At 37.0% G+C, this 19,041-nt stretch overlaps 1 pseudogene; it reads left to right on the top strand.

Moving 5' to 3' along the window:
• The first annotated feature begins 10,042 nt into the window (after positions 1–10,042).
• On the top strand, positions 10,043–16,447 carry LOC110693637 (annotated as a pseudogene).
• Positions 16,448–19,041: the final 2,594 nt, after the last annotated feature.

The raw sequence follows: 19,041 nt of genomic DNA, 5'->3' as shown, positions 1-19,041 counted from the left end.
AACCCATTTTAGCTTTTAAGCTTCGGGGAGAAACTCCTGAGGACAAAGCTTTGGCCTCCAAAATGAAGAGAACCAGCTCTAGGTTCATTGTCTTCAGGGGGGAACTTCTGAAAAAGTCCTTCTCAGCCCCATTGCTGAAATGCGTGGGACCAACAGATGCAGATTATATCCTGCGGGAGATTCACCTCGGCATCTGTGGGAACCACATTGGGGGAAGAACCTTAGCCCACAAGGCATTGAGGGCTGGATATTACTGGCCCACCATGATCGCAGATGCTAAGGAGCTGGTTCGGAAATGCGAAAAATGTCAAAAATATGCTCCAGTTATCCATCAGCCAGCAAGGGATCTTCAGCCGATCCTTAATCCACTCCCGTTTGCCCAATGGGGACTGGATATACTGGGACCATTTCCAGAGGCTGTGTACCAGAAAAAATGGCTGATAGTTGGTGTCGACTACTTCAGTAAATGGATCGAGGCCGAAGCAGCCTCGAACATTACAGAGCAAACTGTCAGAAAGTTTATCTGGCAGAATATCATCACTCGCTTTGGCATCCCGAGAGTATTTGTCTTCGATCATGGGAGGCAATTTGACAACTTACCGCTGAAGCGATATACAGATCAGTTCGGCATAACACTGGCATTTTCAGCGGTATGCCACCCGCAGAGTAACGGACAAGCCGAAGCAGCAAATAAACAGATCTTAAGTGCCCTCAAGAAGAGGGTGGAAGATCAAAAGTCCAAATGGCTAGAGGAGCTCCCTGGAACCCTTTGGTCCCTTCGGACAACTGAAAAAGAGGCAACGGGCCACTCACCTTTTGAACTGGTGTACGGTGCCGAAGCCGTCCTTCCAGTGGAAATTGGCTCTGAGAGCCTTCGAGTGCACCATTTCTCGGCTGAGAATGAGCGACTGATGAGGGAATCTCTCGACTTCCTCGACGAAGTAAGAGACTCAGCTCGAGATAAAATGGCGGCCTATAAGCAGAGAGTCAGCAAATTTTATAACCGAAGGGTCCATGCAAGGCCTCTCAAAATTGGAGATCTTGTCCTTCGGAATGCTGCTGCAGTTCAGAAAGGCCGAATCCATGGGAAGCTCTCAGCTACATGGGAGGGACCTTATGAAATTTATGATGAGCTTCAGCCAGGGACATACCGACTTCGGCAGTTGGATGGAACTGAGTTGAAAAATCACTGGAACGCTGATGTACTGAAAAAATATCATGTGTAAACCCTTCGGGGCAGAACAATCTTTGTAAGTACATTTTGAACTAATGAAAGGCCTTGGAGCCGCCATTTATATAAATATTTACAACTTTTTATCCTTTCAAAGTTTTCTCGGTTCTATCTACTCTTTAAGGGTTTTTTATTCAGCCTCGTCTGAAACCTTCGCCTTCGGGTAACTGGGCTTCAGATTGCTGACAAAACTCGTCTTTTTAAAGAACACCGGTCTTTCAGCTGAAGTCAAACTTCAGTAAGACTTGTTCTCCAAAGACATGAGTCCATGGACAAATCTGGGATATTGCCTTAACTGAGCCTTGTATCCCAGAGAGCCATTATCCGAAACATTGCCTTAAGTTGGCCCTGTGTTTCGGGTATCCATTTTTCAAAGATAGACAGAAAATCAAGGATAACAGCAACAGTTGAAAATTTTTAAATCAGCCTCGTCTGAAACCTTCGCCTTCGGGTAACTGGGTTTCAGATGGCTTACAAAACTCGTCTTTTTAAAGAACACTGGTCTTTCAGCTGAAATCAAACTTCAGTAAGACCTGTTCTCCAAAGACATTAGTCCATGGACAATTCTGGGATATTGCCTTAACTGAGCCTTGTATCCCAGAAAGCCATTATTCGAAACATTGCCTTCAGTTGGCCTTGTGTTTCGGATATGCGTCTTCTTTAAGAACGCTGGTCTTTCGGCTGAAGTCAAATTTCAGTAAGACTTGTTCTAAAGAGGTTAGTCCCAGAAAGCTAATATCCCAAGCATTGCCTTCAGTTGGCCCTGTGTTTCGGATATCCAACTTTCAGACAGTCAATCTTCAGTAAGACTTGTATCCCAGAAGCATTGCCTTCAGTTGGCCCTGTGTTTCGGATACCCATTTTGAAGAAGTTCAGAAATTGCTTATTCAACTGAAGTCATACTTCAATTTCTGTGGGGGCAAGAAGCACTCAGTACAACTATGTTCGGCAGAGTTGAAGAAAAGAAACAGTAAAGCATTCAAAAGTAAAGCAACTGAAGAAAAGAGCATTAGATTAATATTTCATGCTCAAAAATTGAGCTACAAGTTCAATAATTCAGTATCGGCAGCCGCCCACAAGCGGAAAATAACAGCTGCCGAAATACGTACATAAGCAAAAAAATAAAACTGCTGTACGACAAGGCAAGCTGAAGCAAAAAACAAGGCAAAAAACTCAGAAAGCGGCAAGTCTAAAGTTAAGCACATGATGAACCGCAAGATTCTGAAGACGACTGCCCGAGTTTCTATGCTTCAGCCGGAGGATCAGACTGATCAGCGTTGAGCCCCATGGTGGCCTCAGCTCCAGCAGCAGAAGAAGCGGGCTTTGCACTTTGCCGAGCCTCCCTTTCCCTCTGCTCAGCTTCCAACTCCAGTCTTTCAGCTTCCTCTTCGGCTTCCTCAGCCTTGAGAATTTCAGCTTCGGCTGGAGTTGCATACTTCATGTGAGGGTCTTCGGGATTCTGGACCCACTCAGCACATTTAGACCAGTCCAGTTTCGGCTCAGCATGAAGGCAGACTCTTCGGCATACTCGGAATCCGTTTCTGAAACCCATCTCATATTCCTCTTGGGTATAAACACGGACCTTGAGTAAAGCCTCAGCATCAGCCAGCTTCTTCTGGGTCTCCTCCAAGTCTTCCTTGGATTTCTTCAGCTCATCAGCGACTTTGGAGGAGGAACCTTTCAGCTCATTCAGCTCTTGCTGAATTTGGAAAGCCTTTGTCTGAGCTTGGGCCATTTCAACTTTCTAGATCAGCAATTGATCCTCAGCCTCTTGGAATTTAGCTCTTTGGGCTTCAGCAGCAGCAGCAGCCTCTGAGAGTTGGACGTCTTTGGCCAGGAGCAACTCTTCAGCAGCCATTCGGCTGGCTTCAAGAGCCTCTAGACGCTGCTGCACTTCAGCTTGTGCAGCAGTTCCTTCTTGAATTCGGCTCTCAACGGCAGCCTTGAATTTGGAGACGTCCACTCCCATATGCTCCTGGAGGAATTTTTCCCCTTCCATCAGTGGGGGAAAAACTTCCTTCTCCATAGCATCGCAGAAGGTTTTCAGGGCTTCGGAAGCTTTTTTCCCGTACTCCTCAACCTCCTGCTGCTTCTCTTCAGCTGCTTCTTGCTTCAGCTTAGCAAGCTTAACTTCCTCTTCAGCCACCTTCTTTTCGTGCACAGCAGCGTCTACCCTATCTTGCAGGGTATCTATCAGCTCTACAGTGAGAGTCTGATTGTGCACGAACTGAAAACAGGAAGACAAAAAAAAAAAAAAAAATAATAATAAATAAAAAATATATATATATATATAAAGAGCTGAATTTCGGAGGAAATGAAGGAAAATTACCTGCATCATCAGCAGTTGGTTAGACCTGGCTGGGTCAGGAACTGATCTGCTGGATTCGCCCATCCCAGCAGTGGCCTTCAGCGACCAGATCCTTGCCCTGTCTACTTCGGACATGCCAGCAAAATTGCCGAAGTAGGCTGCAGCTCCTTCTCGGTTTTGACCCTATATGAGGTCCCAGATGTGATCTGGGATTGGAATTCGGGGGGCCGAGAAACCCATTTCTCCAGAATGCAGAGTCTGGAAAGAAGGGAAGGATGACGATGGAGCTTGATTAGCTTTGGTTGTCTCAGCATCATCCTTCTCAGAGGAGTCAATTACTATGACCTCCTCTTCTTCAGGGGTGAGGACGAAAGCCTCAACCTCTCTTGCGATGTCTGCCGTGAAGCCCTCAGCGCTGGACATCACGGCATCCTTATTTTCGTGCTCATCAGCACTCTTCTTCATTTCTTCTTGGACCCCTCCCTTAGGTTCGGGAGTTCTCTGATCCACCTCCATCTCAGGAGGTGGCGGAGGGGTCTTTTGAGGAGATTGGGGTGTTGGCTGGGGAACCCTCGGCGATCCATTGCCTTCCTCAGGTTCCCTTATTGCGACGCCGATGGTCATCGGCCTCTGCTGAAAGTCATGAGGGACGATGATGGCCATCCTTCGGCGCCTTTTTAGAAGGGGCTGCTCGTCCATATCTGAGTCTGAAGACTCTTGTATTTGGTCTTCGGGACGAACAGGAGCTTTGCCTTCTCTGTGTCTGTTACTCTCTTCAGACTGTAACAGACAGGGGGAAGAAGAATGTGAGTAAAAAAAAAAAAAAAAAAAAAAAAAAAAAGAATCAAGTTGTCTGAAAGCTCACCGAGGTTTTCAGCAAAGCCTCGTCTTCTTCAGCTGCTCTAGCTGCAGCTTCGGCTTCAGCAGCTCTGGAGGACCCTTCTCCTCCTTCGCAAGCCTCAAGTACCCGTGCAACCTCTTCGGCTGTGCGGGCAGCTTCAGCTTCTTCGTTCAGCAGCTGAAACCAAGGGTCTCTCTTCTTCCACCAAGGCTTCTGCCTCTGATACAGAGCAACAGCCTCAATTCGGAAGTGGGAAGAATCCAGATGAACTTCCCTATGCCTCGGCTCAGTGATAGACGGGGCCCGTTCAGTTACAACTCGCTCTCGGTTAACACCAAGACGAGCGTAGTTAATACCAACGTTGGTCTCGTCCCGCTCTGAAAAAAGGAAAGGGAAAAAGTTTAGCTCAGATATGTTGGCACAGCATAAAAAAAGCAAAGCGAGAGAAGAAAAAGAGGTTAAAAAGCCTCGGCCCCAGCCGAAGAAGCTTACCATCCTTAAACTTTCGGCTGAGGCCAACAGCTGCTAGCATGTTCTCTTGGAAAACGTAATGCGTATCGGGGAGCCAAGTCTCCGGGATATGCTGCATTCGACCACTTCCCCCCGGGTTCGGCAGCTTGCCGAAGATATGTTGCTGATCTAGGTTCGGATCCGCCCCGTTATCTGCGGGGGGACCTAGACTTCCCATTTCGGGATCAGGCTCAGCTAAGTACCGGGGAGCGCTGAAGACGCAAGGGTGGCCCGGATCTGTGGGTGCCCTAACCCAAATCCATTGACCTCTCCAGTCCTTGTCTGAAGAGTCATTTGGCCACATGGTCAAGTATTGGGGCCGGGACTCAATCCGATACCACCCAGAACCATGGCTTCCGTGCCCACTTTGAATATTTGGCACTAGCCGATGGAGCTTTCTGAAGCAGTGCAGGTTCGGCACGTACTTGAAGAACTTGCAGACCCATAAGTATGTCATCACCCTTCGGATGCTGGTGGGGGTTAGCTGGCATAGGGAAATGTTGTAATGGATCAGCAAGTCTCGGACGAAAACGTCCAAAGGGAACCTCAGCCCATACTGAAGCTGTCTTGTGTACACCCCCACATACCCCGGGGGTGGACGATGGATTCTATCGGATGCTGAGGGCATTCGGCACCAATATCCATCAGCTTCAAAAATGCCGTAATGCAACTCAATTTGCTCGGCAAATCGATATTGATCGGCGTTCTCTACCCACCATGAGTAGGGGCGGTTCTTTATCATGGCCGAAACGACTTCGGCATTCTCCCACTCTGAAAACCCAGGGAGGATATCCCAAAGGACAGCGGGAACTTCATCATCCCGTCCAGAAGCGCTCGGCTCATCCGTTCTTTGAGGAGGAGCCGAGGAAAGGGGAGTCGCCCTAATCCCTTCAGCAGGGTCAGACTCCGGCCTTTGACCATTCCAGGTCCCAATCCTGTTCCTAGGATCGGGAATCGGCCTTGCTCTTCTTGGAGCACGGGCTCTACCTCTAACTCCTCTTGCCATGGATTATTTCGAAGAGAAAAGTCGAAAGAAAAGGGGAAGGAGTTCGAATTCGAAGAAAAAATAAACTGAAATCAAAGGAATTTACCTTAATCTGAAGCGAAAGTTGCCGATTTACGAGTTCGTAGTGGCAAGTCTCAGTTTCTAAGCTCAATGCTCGGGGAATTTGCGAAGTTTTGATGCGGGTTCTTGGTTTCTCTCTCGAAGAATTCTGGGTTTGTGTTGGTGAATAAGTGAGGAGAATGATGCGCCTCTGTTTATATCTCCAGGTACGGGATACGAAGAGTTTGTGCTTTAATTTCTCTTAAATACCCACTAAGTAGCCATTAAACACATGTCTTGTGATTAAACTGCCCATTATCCGTCCAACTTCCGCAAATCATTAACCGTTGTTATCTCATTAATTACGGTTTAAATTCAAATTTTTGGATCAATTAAATCATTTACTTCCCTCCTTTTCTGAATTAAATCAAACCCGACCCGTCATCCTTCCAAATCGGGTCTGGGGGGCAAGTTGTTTGGGTCCAATTTAGTCAAAATTGGGCCTAAGCACTAAATGATCCAATTAAAAGCCCAAGGTCAAGGTTCAACTCTCCAATTGCTCAAAGGTCAAAGGTCAGCCCACAAAGTAAGCCAATTGGGCTAAAGCCCAACCTCTCCATGTATGATGAGGTATAAAAGCCATCATATTGACACATTCACGGGGAGATTGAGATTCCAATTCATATGCTCATTCTTGCATTCAGAAATATTCCACAAAAGCCTCAAGCTACAAACTCTCTTGCATAGTGTCTTCCTTTTACACATTGTACTGACTTTAGCATCGGAGGGGCCTTCCTCGGAAACACCCCCGAGGCTAGTTTACGTGTGTTCACTGTGCAGGAAACCTTCGGCCCAACACAACTTGGATCGAATCCAGTCTTCTCCATTTCAGTGGACCTTCGGCAAGGTCCCATTGTTTTCAACCGAAACATAAACTATATTAAAATTAAGAAAATACTGCAATTCCTAGACTCAAGCTAACTAATTAACCGAATTTGAATCATAGAGTCCTAATAATATACCACTGAGAGTCTGAGACTAGCTAGTACTCCAGTAATTTAAGTTGGATTTTGGACTCTTCTTTTAACAAAAATACTCGAAAATTTCGAGAAGTATGCCAAGTTGTAACACGTGAAAATAGTTTAGTGAAATGTACGAGTATGACGAATCCAAGTAACAGTATTACAGTAGTACTACTGTACATGAATATTCTTGTAATTCCGACCAAACAATAAAATTAATAAAACAAGTCCAGAGATTTTTTGATTTTCGACAGCAGTAGACAATCACTAGTCAACTGCATAGCAGAGCTACCTTACAACGACTCAGCGAGTAGTTACATAATCGATTCTGTATGATATCAAAATGTCTTATGTGTGTTCTTTATTTTACTTGTTGGTCTTAGGCCTATAATGTATGTACTCATGAACAATTTTGGTAAAAAATTCGATCAAAACTTGTTTGTTAAACCAACAACCAAGCTTAAACAAAATTTTTAATCTCGTCAAATAGATGAACAAAGCCCGAACAATATCATATTCGACTTGATAATGTTCATGATTCATGAACAACTCGATAATGTTAAAATTGGGCTCATTTATTAAATCAAGCCCGATTTAAACCTATTTAACCTCGAATTTATACTCGAAATACAAACGACTGTGTTCTTGAACAGTACAGAATTGCAACGAGCTAAATTCTTAATGAGCTAAGCTTGAACGAGATTTTTAAAAGCTCGTTCAAGCTCGAGATAGTTAGAACACGAATAATTCTTATCAAGCTTAACTCGAACGAAGTGAAACTCTGCTCGATTCGGATCGTTTGCAGTCCTAGAAGGCTAATTGTGTAATGTATAGTTTGGGCTATGTGTTGATAAGCCCAATTTAGGGCCTGTTCTCTTACGTTGATATTCAGTTCAGTTCAGTTTAGCTCAGTTCAGCTCAGCTCCTAATTTCCTTCTCTTATAAAATATTCATTTCAATTCAGTTCAGTTTAGTTCAGCTGAGTTCAGTCAATGAGAACAGAGCCTTAGTTCTTATGTATATACTCTTCTTTACAGTAATACAAATCTAACCAAGGAAAATTAATTCCTGAAATGGTATCATAGCCATAAATCGGTTGAAAATGAACATAAAATTATTCAAAGTGATCCTATACAAAGTAAAATACTAAACAAATATAATATACACTATATATATAAGAGCCAATATATGATGTGGACAACACATTTTTATAAATGAACAAGCATGGATTAAAAATACTACAACCCTTAATGAAAATGTTAAGCTATAAATTATTTTAAATTAAGGGTCTGTTCTAATATATTGAAGTGAGCTGAACTGAACTGAATTGAACTAAATTGAACTGAAATGAATATTTTATAAGAGAAGAAAATTAGGAATTGAGCTGAACTGAACTGAGCTGAGCTGAACTGAATTGAAAATAAACGTATGAGAACAGACCCTAAATGATCTTATATAGAATTAACTAGCAAAGTTTTTTGAGGCAATAATTAACTAGTAAATAAAAGAGGTTTATTTCATAAATATATTTGTGACCTAGTTTGGTTTATGAACTTAAATTTAAATGATCGAAAATCCAAATCTAAAAGAATGATCTATTGTTTGTTGTCTTTAGAAAAATGATAACCATTAATAATGAACAGTTAAGATTTAATGATTTTAAAATTATAGTACTGTTTTAAAATTATTTAAACTGATAATGTTATTTTAATATTAGTATTTTAAAATTATGATATTAATTTAATTATATCCTCATAAAATTTAATTTAATTTAATTTAATTGCTAGAATTTTAATTTTATAACTAATTAAAACTGAATTTCATAAATTAATATGAAAGAAATTTAAATTTAGAATATTTAGTTTTCAAAGATTTAAAATGAATTCCTAAAATAGGAAAATGAATCTTAATTAACTTTAACATTTAGAAAAAGTTCAAAAATATTAAATCACAACCGTCCAATTTTAAAAATTATGGACTACTATTGAATTTTCTCAAATAAAAAATATTACATAATGAACATTTGAATTGTGAATATTAGATTTTTTTTTTGAATATTTACCTCACTTAGAACATGTTAACTTCAGCTTAATTTCATTTCAATTTAGTTCAATTCAGCTTAGTTCAGTAAATTAGAACAGACCCTTAATTTCTTCTGTTGTATCCGTAAAAAAATAAAAAAAAAAGTAAATCTGAAATAGATAGAAAAGATCATCGTACTATTTTTTTTTTTTTTTTTTTTGGGGAGGGGGGGGGGGGAGCTATTGTCTTTGTTCTTTTTTGTTTTGTTAGGTTTTGAGTTTTTGTGGACAACTTTTAAAACCTTTGACTATCAAAACTAACATAAAAGCATCAAACTATATAATGTAAGGTCACATTAGATCCGATTTAAAATGTATTTTTTAAACTATTAACTTTCATACAACTAATATTTACTACCCATGTATCCTCTCTGTGTTTTAATAAGTGTTACACTTATCAAATGTGATCGTGTTTTAAATTTTTAATAAGTGTTATACTTTTTTTTGGGGGGGCAAATACGGAGTACATTTTAATATTATACAATACTTTTTAATTTTTTTTTTCTTTCATGGTCATCCAAACCCGCTACTTATTTTTTATTTTTTTTCCACTCATATTCATTGCTTAAACACACGAAGGAAGCAGTATAATTGTATGTTTACGTGATAAAAAAGAAGGAAAAATACACTTTATTAACCCAAATTTGTCTAATTTACTTTGAATAATCCCAACTAACGATTATTTTGCAATAATCCCAACTAACGATTATTTTGCAATAATCCCAACTTTCACTTCCGTTTTCTTGTAGCAATCACCAAAACGGGGAAGAAAATTGGACAATGTTGAAATTTACAAAGTGTAAATACTGCCTTCGTTAAATATTATTTGCAATAAAAGGATATTATTTGTGAGATATAAAATATTCTTTTGTTGTAAATAATAGTTAATGGAGATAGTAATACTGATGTGTAACATGAGGTGTAAACAAATGCTTTGTTGTACACTTGTATTACGGTTGTACGTAAGTAAAGAAAAGAATAATGGTAAACAAAATGTGGTGTTCAAATATAGTCCACATAAAACATACGTACTACACCATAGAATACTAGAATAGTCATCTTCTTCAATTTTCCATAATATCCATTAACAAATTAACATTAATTCCAGCAAATTAAACCCTGCAATTTCTTACATTTTCACTCAGACATGGCTAAAGTTCTTGACTCCCATTTCTTAGCTATCACTGCCATTATCACAGTAATCCTCTTACATTAATTTGTTTCCTTATATTTTGCTCTGATTTTTCCTTAGAATTTAACCCCTTTAATTATTTTTTTCTGGGTATTTCTTGTATTGTTTCTGCAGGTGTGTTATCAATTCGTATTCTTTGTTGTTACAGCGCTTCTCAAGTTTGATAAAGTCACCGACTTTGCTGGTACTTTTTTTTATGCCCATAATTCTGTAATTCTTGATTTTTAATCAATTAATTTCAAATGTCAATTATTGGTTGAGTTATATTTGTGGAACCTTTGAATTAGGGAAAAAGAACAAGAGAGTTTTTGTTATTGCTACATTGTTATTAGTACAATTTACAACCTGATATGTTTGGATTGTTTCAAGTCTTTCAACTGTTTCTTCTTCATTATACTTCTGATTACAATAGTATTCTTATAGTCTACAAAGTACAAACTAACAAACTAGAACCAGTTTAAACATAGGGTGATGACAATTTTTATTATACAACCGGTTGTACTCAGCAATGAACAATTGATTACCATAAATGCTCATTTGCACAACATTTGAACAAATGAGCAAATTTTTTTAGCTTATTTAAGTTAATTTTGTCTGTCTTGCACAAAATGAGCAAATTTGTCATGTGATGGGGTTTTGAGAGCAGAACTTGCTCATTAGTGCAAGTGAGCATAACCAATTTGAAACTGATTTGCTCATTCGTATGAATGAGAAATCTAGGCAATCGGTGTGTGTTGATGGTAAATGTTGCTTCCATCTTCAATGTGATTAACCATTTCAACAAAACTTTCGAACAAGCCATTAGAATATTCTTTTGATGTCATTTAAAATTGCTCAAACATTATGATTTTGAAAAATAAGTTGTAGCAGAGCAACCCATTAATAATATTATGATCATCCCTTTTTTTATTGTGAGGAGTTCTTAATTTTTTTTTCTTTTCTAGAAAACTTACTAATTTTAATGCTTGTCTCAGAGAGCACATATTAAGTTAGAAGGCGCTATATCATTTATTCTTCGTTGCCTTCCATGTAACTAATTTTAATGCTTGTCTCAGGGAGCACAAATTTTATCATACTTGCTGTATTGACTATAGTCATCAAAGCCTCATGGAATTTTAGACAGGTACTTGTTACTATTCCAAAATTCAAATGTTGCTCTGACTATGCAGCTCATATGAATGTCCATTTAATCTTCCTCATATGGTGCTTTCTTTATTGTTCTTTCTGTCTCGTAAAATTATGGTCTTTTGACTTTGATTCTCATATTAATGTAAAAAGCTGTCTTTTTAACCATATGTTAGTGGCATAAAAATGCGGTTATTGGTGTTTATGCTGTTGTTCTTATTGCACAAATATATAAATTTTTGCTCAAATCTATTGCTAATCAGAATCAAATCAAGCCTTTGTATGATCTACTGCCAACAGTTTTATGAATGTACAATGAATTTACTAGGTTACGGATGCCTTATCTGAGATGCCGTAACATGCATCACAATCTCATATCCAACATGGGGGTGGAACCAAGCACCTTACTTTACAAATGGCTAATCTAAATAATAAAGAGCCCAAAGAGCTCTGGGAGATATGTACTCAAAAGTGTATTGTCTCATTGGGTCTATTATGATTCCATAAACTGGCAATTGAAGCTGGGAACCAATCCCTCATAGGGCGTTTAGTGTTTTATTAAACCCTGTCAGAGTCTGTCAAAAATAATATACTACGTATTAGTTTGTGATATTTCTGATATGCAGATTCATCTGTTATCCAGGTAATTCTGACTTTGCTCGTGGTCATATGGGGTCTACGTCTGGGGTTATTTCTTTTGATGAGGTATGAACTGATGCTTTGATCTTAGTTCGTATTCGGTATAGTATAAATTTGGTTGTATGCATGAACTTGTGCCCCTTGGTTCAGGCCTGGTTTTCTGTGCCTATTTGTGCATTTTGTAGCTTTTGTTTTCAGTGTCTTTCCTATGTTAGTAGTCTTAGTACAACCTGACCCAAGCAAGTTTCGCTTGCATTTGACAATAGCACTGTATGGTCTGTATCTATGTCCAGTGCTCCCTCCTAAATGAAATCAAGTTCAGTAGGTTATAGAACAATGGATATGGTTCTTACATTTGACTTCGGAGCTTCTTATCAGGATATTGCAGTGGGGGGAGGACCATCGATTTGATGAAATGCGTGCAAATTTGGGAAAACTGGCAGTATTTTGGATCTTTCAGGTTGTTGCAATGATTTAATTTATTTGTGTTTTTTACCATTGGGATATTCCTTAGTTTATCTTTATTTTCTTTATCATTTGAGAATGTCCAATCACATAATAAATCTGTTATCAAATGATGACAGGCTGTGTGGGTATGGACTGTGAGCTTACCTGTGACAATTGTCAATGCAAGTGACAAGGATCCATCCATTGGAGCAGCGGATATAATTGGGTGGATTATGTGGTCCATAGGTTTTTTCTATTGAAGCTACAGCTGATCAACAGAAACTTTCATTCAAAAATTCACCAAGTAATAGAGGGAAATGGTGCGATGTTGGAGTTTGGAAAGTACTCTCGTCATCCAAACTACTTTGGAGAGGTTAGTATTGCTTATAATGTACAGAGGACTAATCAAAGCATATGCAATATTTGATCCTTCTAAAAAACTGGAAGCATTATGAGAACCCCCCCCCCCCCCCCCCAACACTCACACACACACACACCCCTCTGTTTTTGATCTGTTTTCTGATATGTTTGAATTACTTATAAGAGTTGCTTGTGGCTGCAAATCTGTTATGATGATTTGAACATAATAAGGTTGACGGTCCACTACTTTTTAATCAGCATTTATCACCACAAAGAGTTGCTACTTGCTAGTGAGTATGAGCAAATCTGTGTCTAGGATACTGCATGTCCTGTGAGCTCCATCAGTTGCATAGTTCAAACAAATCATTCCTTTACCCCTTAGAAATTTCTGTGATCAATTCATTCAGCTGCACCATCTTAAATGTGTTTAATATAAAGAATTTTTTTAAGGAACATCACCTGTTATCAAATTCAATGTTACCAACAGCTGTTAAATCTCATAATATGTACAAGTACTCGTATGTTTGGAATATTTTTGTGTTTATTTAGACATATTTGTTAGCTGCACATTTTGCTAGATTAACCAATTTCATTTATCTTCTCCTTACTTTTCTCCCTAAATAAATATTTTTCAAGCTGTTTTCTTTGAGCTGAGAATGTTGCTCTGCTTATGTCTTTCTTTTTCAACAAATCTACTTCAATCTGGCAGATATTTCTTTGGTGGGGAATTTTTATCAGCTCGATACCAGTTCTAGTAGGTGCTGAGTGGCTTGTTGTCATAGGGCCAGTGTTCCTCACGCTGCTGCTACTTTTTTGTCAGTGGATTACCATTGCTTGAGGTAAGATTTAAGCTTGTTGTCACTTGTTACTCATGATATTTGTTTTAGTAAAACATTTGGTAAATGTTCTTCCTGTGTCCAACAGGCTTCAGCAGATAAGAAATTTGGCAGTGTGGATGAATACAGACAATACAAGAGAGTTACTAGGTCAGTATTTTCATCTTCAGCATCTTCTCCAGGCACTGATAATTTGATAAATAGGCTTGGACAATCTAGTTACATTGCATTTTTGTCAATGGCACCACTGAGATTGCTTCCATAATTCTGACTTCTTCGAATGTATTTTTGAATTTTATTTAATCTAAGCAGAACAATTTAGTCAATTTTTTCCCAGGCGGATTTTAGTTCATGTCATCATTACCATAACAAGTTGTTTAAGGTTATAAAGGAAATAGTGATGAAGTTTGTGTCCCTGTCCTTTGAATATTAGGAGTTGCAGATATGAATTTATAATTAATGCAATTGAAACCTTGAAGGAAAAGGAATTTGAAGTGTTATATATAAAACTGCATTGTACATACATTTACTTGAGATGACACGTTCAAATTTTACATATAGATTTTGATGCCTTTTTTCTTTTTAATTAACTAAATTATACTGTTTGGACTATTATAAACTTGAGGCCTTGTGGAGAATGGAATTCCTTCTTTACCTGTCATAAGAAATTACTAGAAGATTTACTTTACTATAATTTTGTAGCTAAACACTGTAAATCTTGAAAAATAAATAAAAGCAAAGTTGACTCAAGAGCGACCTTTGTTGGATTCGTTCCTGAACACAAGTTGAAACATAAGAAACAGTGATTACTGACTAGTTGGGATCCTGTTTTTTCAGCCCACTTGTCCCTTTGCCACCAGCAGTATATGGAAATCTGCCTTTGTGGTTCAAGAAGATTTTCCTCTTTGAATTTCCCATATACAGCAAGAGTCTTCCTCAAGAAGGATATATGGTAAGGTCTTACTTGATATGAATATGTACATGACTTTGTTGTATATGGTATTTACAAGCCTTTTCTCTTTTATCTTGATGTTGAATTGGGTCATGTGTTAGCCTTGGTAGTTAAATTGGATCCCTTGGTCCTGTTCTTTTTGTATTGGTTGCATTATCTTGGTCCTGTTCTTTTTGTATTGGTCAAATAAACTGGTTGCATTATCCATTTCACTAAGCAACTACCTTGTCGAAGTGTGAATCATACTTTGTTTTTTTAGTTGACACCTTTCTATTATCACGCTTGCTAACGCATGTTTTTGATGATTAATATCTCTAATTATAAACATTGTAAAATTATAAAAGTGGATATTAATAAAATATACATTGAAACGATTCAAACAAGATCCCACATGAATATGTTTTATCGAATTTATAAACCACAAAAGTGAGTCAAAGCATGTTGTGTGAATAGTATAAAAGTTAAACAGTGTCAACTAAAAATAAACGGAGGAAGTATTAGTTAATTCTTGTTTACATCTTTAAAATCTCTTCATATTTGTCCTTTTTGTGCTTTATTTAGGTTGTCTCTACTCTTTAGAAAATAATGTTTTGTTGTTATTGACCAGAAAAATGTTTCCTCCGTCCAAAATAGCCTTACTTTTGAGGGATGTGGTGATGTTCAGAATTTTTTTTGTAGAAAGCATGATACTGAGAAAAAGTTATATACGGAGTAATAGTAGATTTTTTTTTCAAGCATATAATGATGAATAATTACTATTTTTTGCTTGGTGTGTTTCATCCATGCCAAACACAAATACACACTAGTACACTACACCCTTGATGAACACTCGTAACCAAATAGAGTGCTAGAATAAACCTCTCAGTACTTCTGTGCAGGATAGTCATAATAGAAGAGGTGAAACTGCATAAAATAAATGATATCCTGAATGAGGAAATAGTTTTTGAAACAGATATAGCTAGTTTACATCAAGTTATTTATTCTATTCCAAAGAAGCGTAAAGTAGGTTCTGGCAATCGTGGCATGGCATCCAATAATGAACATTCTTACTGATAAGCAAAAGTCCTGAGCATTTACAGATTTATTTTTAAATTCTTACTGCAGACAGAATATCAAATCTAATTTCTGATTCAGTGACAACAAAGCAAATAGATTGTGGTTTCATAAGACGAAACATCTATGTTCAGATTCATATACTGTTCAAGACTTTTTCCTTAGTGTTTTAAGATTATTTAAAACAGATACACTATAGGTTTTCCAAGGCTAGAGGTGATGTCAGATACGTGCAGGTACCCGGATGTGTCAGACATGAGTACCCAAGACCCGGCAACATAGGTTAATCAAGACATGCTACAAATATATGGTCAAAAGATTATTGTTTTAATTGTGTCTTTTGATAGTTCATCTTGGTTCAATCATAGTTGAGTTCTGTTGTTGTAAATAGATTAATGACTGCATTTTCTGCTGCTCTTTTGCAACTGTCATACAGTGTTACTCATCCCTCTGTAAACATTCTGATATCTGTGCAAGGTGTAGGTCAAACCCATGAAAAAAGAATGAAGAGAAGATGGAGGCAAGACGGAGTATACTGTTGTTATTTGAAGAATCCCGCAATGGTTGAAAATATTTTCTTCATCCTTAACACTGTATCTCTCTGTCTTATCTTTTTATACTTCCAGCTATCTTGTACAGAACCATTGTTCACATTAATTTCACGTAGATGGTTAGAATACCAAGAAATCCTGATTTCGTCGATGATGTTTGCTTGCGCAAAAACCTGTGTATGTAAGATTGGTTTTACTGCAACATATCGTTGCAATCAGCTGGTTATGGGATTCAGTATATTGTCGTTGGGTCACTTATATCTGTTGAGGGGTGAGGTCTCAACCGATACCAGCTGCTTAAATCAATGGTTTTACTCGATCTCAGATGTAGCGTTTTACCCACCCCTCCTATCTTGAAAATGGAAACATTGCATAAGATAGTGAGCAAAGGAGCATATAATTGACAGGACTAATACGCAGAAACTTCGATTTTATTGTCGGTATTTCCTGCTACATAGCCTGATAGAGTGATAGCCATTTGTTCCAGGTTAGGCCACAGTTTCTTTGCAAAAAACTCAATGACTACTAAATTTTGGGAGTTATTAACCAAGATTGAGTAAAAGTCTCCCAAAAATTGAGCAGTCATTGATTGATGTATATTGATCTTGGACAAATTAAATGGCCTTGCAGTTTTTAATTACAAACTAGTGTTAGGCCCGGGCGATGCCCCGAATTGCTGCATTATTTCCATGACAAAAATCTTTAGTAATATTTTATTTTTATTAAATGACATGTAATATGGTAATAGCTTAGTGGCTAACACATTGAAATTTAAACTTGAAGTTGTGGGTTCAAATCTTGTAAGAACACATGGAGTGAAAATCAGATTAAATGAGAAGAGCGCCACATGACACCTAAACTTCATTAGGAACGCTTTGAGGAGAGCGCCACGTGGCATCTCAACTTCTTTAGGAACGCTTTTTAATATATAGTATAGATATAGATGTTTGTTGATTGTCTACTAAACAAACCACTACTGGTGAGTAAAATTTTGAATGCTTCTTTAATTAACGCACTTTACCCTGTAATTTTTAAAATTATTTCTCTCATTTTAATTTTTTTTGAAAGAAAAAAAAATCTCAAATAATTTATTTATACTATTCATTAGTTATATTAATGTAATAGAGTATCTCACTAAACACTAACTATAATAAAATAGAATTAATTTTATAATCACTCCCATTACCAGGGCCTAGTGTAAAACAAGCAGAGAAATAACCGGTGTTCTTTCAAAAAATAAAAAATAAAAAAAGCGATAATTGGTGTACCTTTATTTTGGGGCGTTTGGATCTTTTAATAAAGCTCGGATCGTGCATCCGCTCCAAAGTACAAAAAGGCGGAATAAACATGCAGGTATATACTAATGTACATGGGCATATAAAAGAACATAGTGTTCATTTATAATGAACATGGACATATACATTAAAGAACATAGTGTTCATTTATAATGTAAATCAGATTTTTGTGCAACAATTTTGTATATTATTTTTGTATAATAATATAATTATTTATTTTGTATAATGAAATAGATAAATAGTACTATAATTATTTTTTTTACCATACATTAATTACAATCATTTCAATTTTTTTTTTAACCAAAAGTTCATTTTTTCTCTCCAAACAAAACTTCAAATCCATTTAAATTCCTCAAACCTCAAGCAAAATTTCAAGAAATTCGAAATTTTGAGTCCAAAATTGTTCAACATGACAAATAAAAACGAAAGGTAAGACCAAATTCGACATTCATACTTGTTTATTTGACATTCATACTTGTTTATTTTAAGTTTGAGTGTTTGTTTTTTTATAAATTTGATTGAAAATTGTAATATTTGATTTTATTGGGAATTATTGCGATTTTGATGTTATTTTGTTGTTGCAATGAGAAATATAATGAAGTTCTTGAAGAAGATCGTCCGATTAATCCATTTTTGAAGAAGAAAGTAAGCAAATAGACAATTTTAGAAAAAGTTGTAGATTCAAATAATACAATGTACATTAAAATACAGTAAAATGTTCTTTTTTCATATACTTACATGATGCAAATAATACAATGTACATTAAATATGTAACCAATATTATAACATATATGTTCATTAGAATATAATACAATGTACATTATAATACAATAAAATGTACTTTTTTATATGCATACATGGTCATTTATACCAAATGTACATTTACTATATGAATAATGTTATTTAATATTATCACGTTCTTTACTAATATTACAAATGTTCTTTAGATTTACAAAAAAAAAAAAAACATATAAAACTAGATGTTCTTTATAAAATAGCTATATATATGTTCTTTATAAAATAGCTATATGTTCTTTATAAAACAACTATATGTTATTTACTGAACAACTAAATGTTCATTCCGCCTTTTTTTTTTTTAAAGAAAACCGGATGCACCAAGCATGGTCCATCCGCCTCCACAAAAAAAATTGCTTCGAAAAACTTTCTCTCTTCACTTATAATTGCAACGATTTGTCTACCTCAAATAATGATTTCTTAGCTTAACTTGGTAGTTTCCAATTATAAAATGATACGTCGAGATTTATTTATTATTTTTTAATTTTTTTTAATGGGAAGAAGAAGGTCTATCCTAGGGGGATTGAAAGAGAAATCCCTCCTAAAATGTGCCTTATGAGATTCGATCCTTAACTTTACGCCTGAGTGACAGAAAACTAGCCAATTACTCTAGCCTCTAATGGACCTCAAGTCCTCAATCAAATATGTACAAGAACATATACTTACCATTAAAAGGAGATCACATACACATTGCTAAATAAAATAAATCAAATCAATGGACCATTATATAAATCAAATCAATGAACATATGTGCAACC

The sequence above is a fragment of the Chenopodium quinoa genome, unplaced genomic scaffold, assembly GCF_001683475.1.
Source record: "Chenopodium quinoa cultivar QQ74 unplaced genomic scaffold, ASM168347v1, whole genome shotgun sequence".
Taxonomy (NCBI): Eukaryota; Viridiplantae; Streptophyta; class Magnoliopsida; order Caryophyllales; family Amaranthaceae; genus Chenopodium; species Chenopodium quinoa.
Note: the sequence above shows the minus strand (reverse complement) of the source record. Positions and strands in the feature narration are given on the sequence as shown.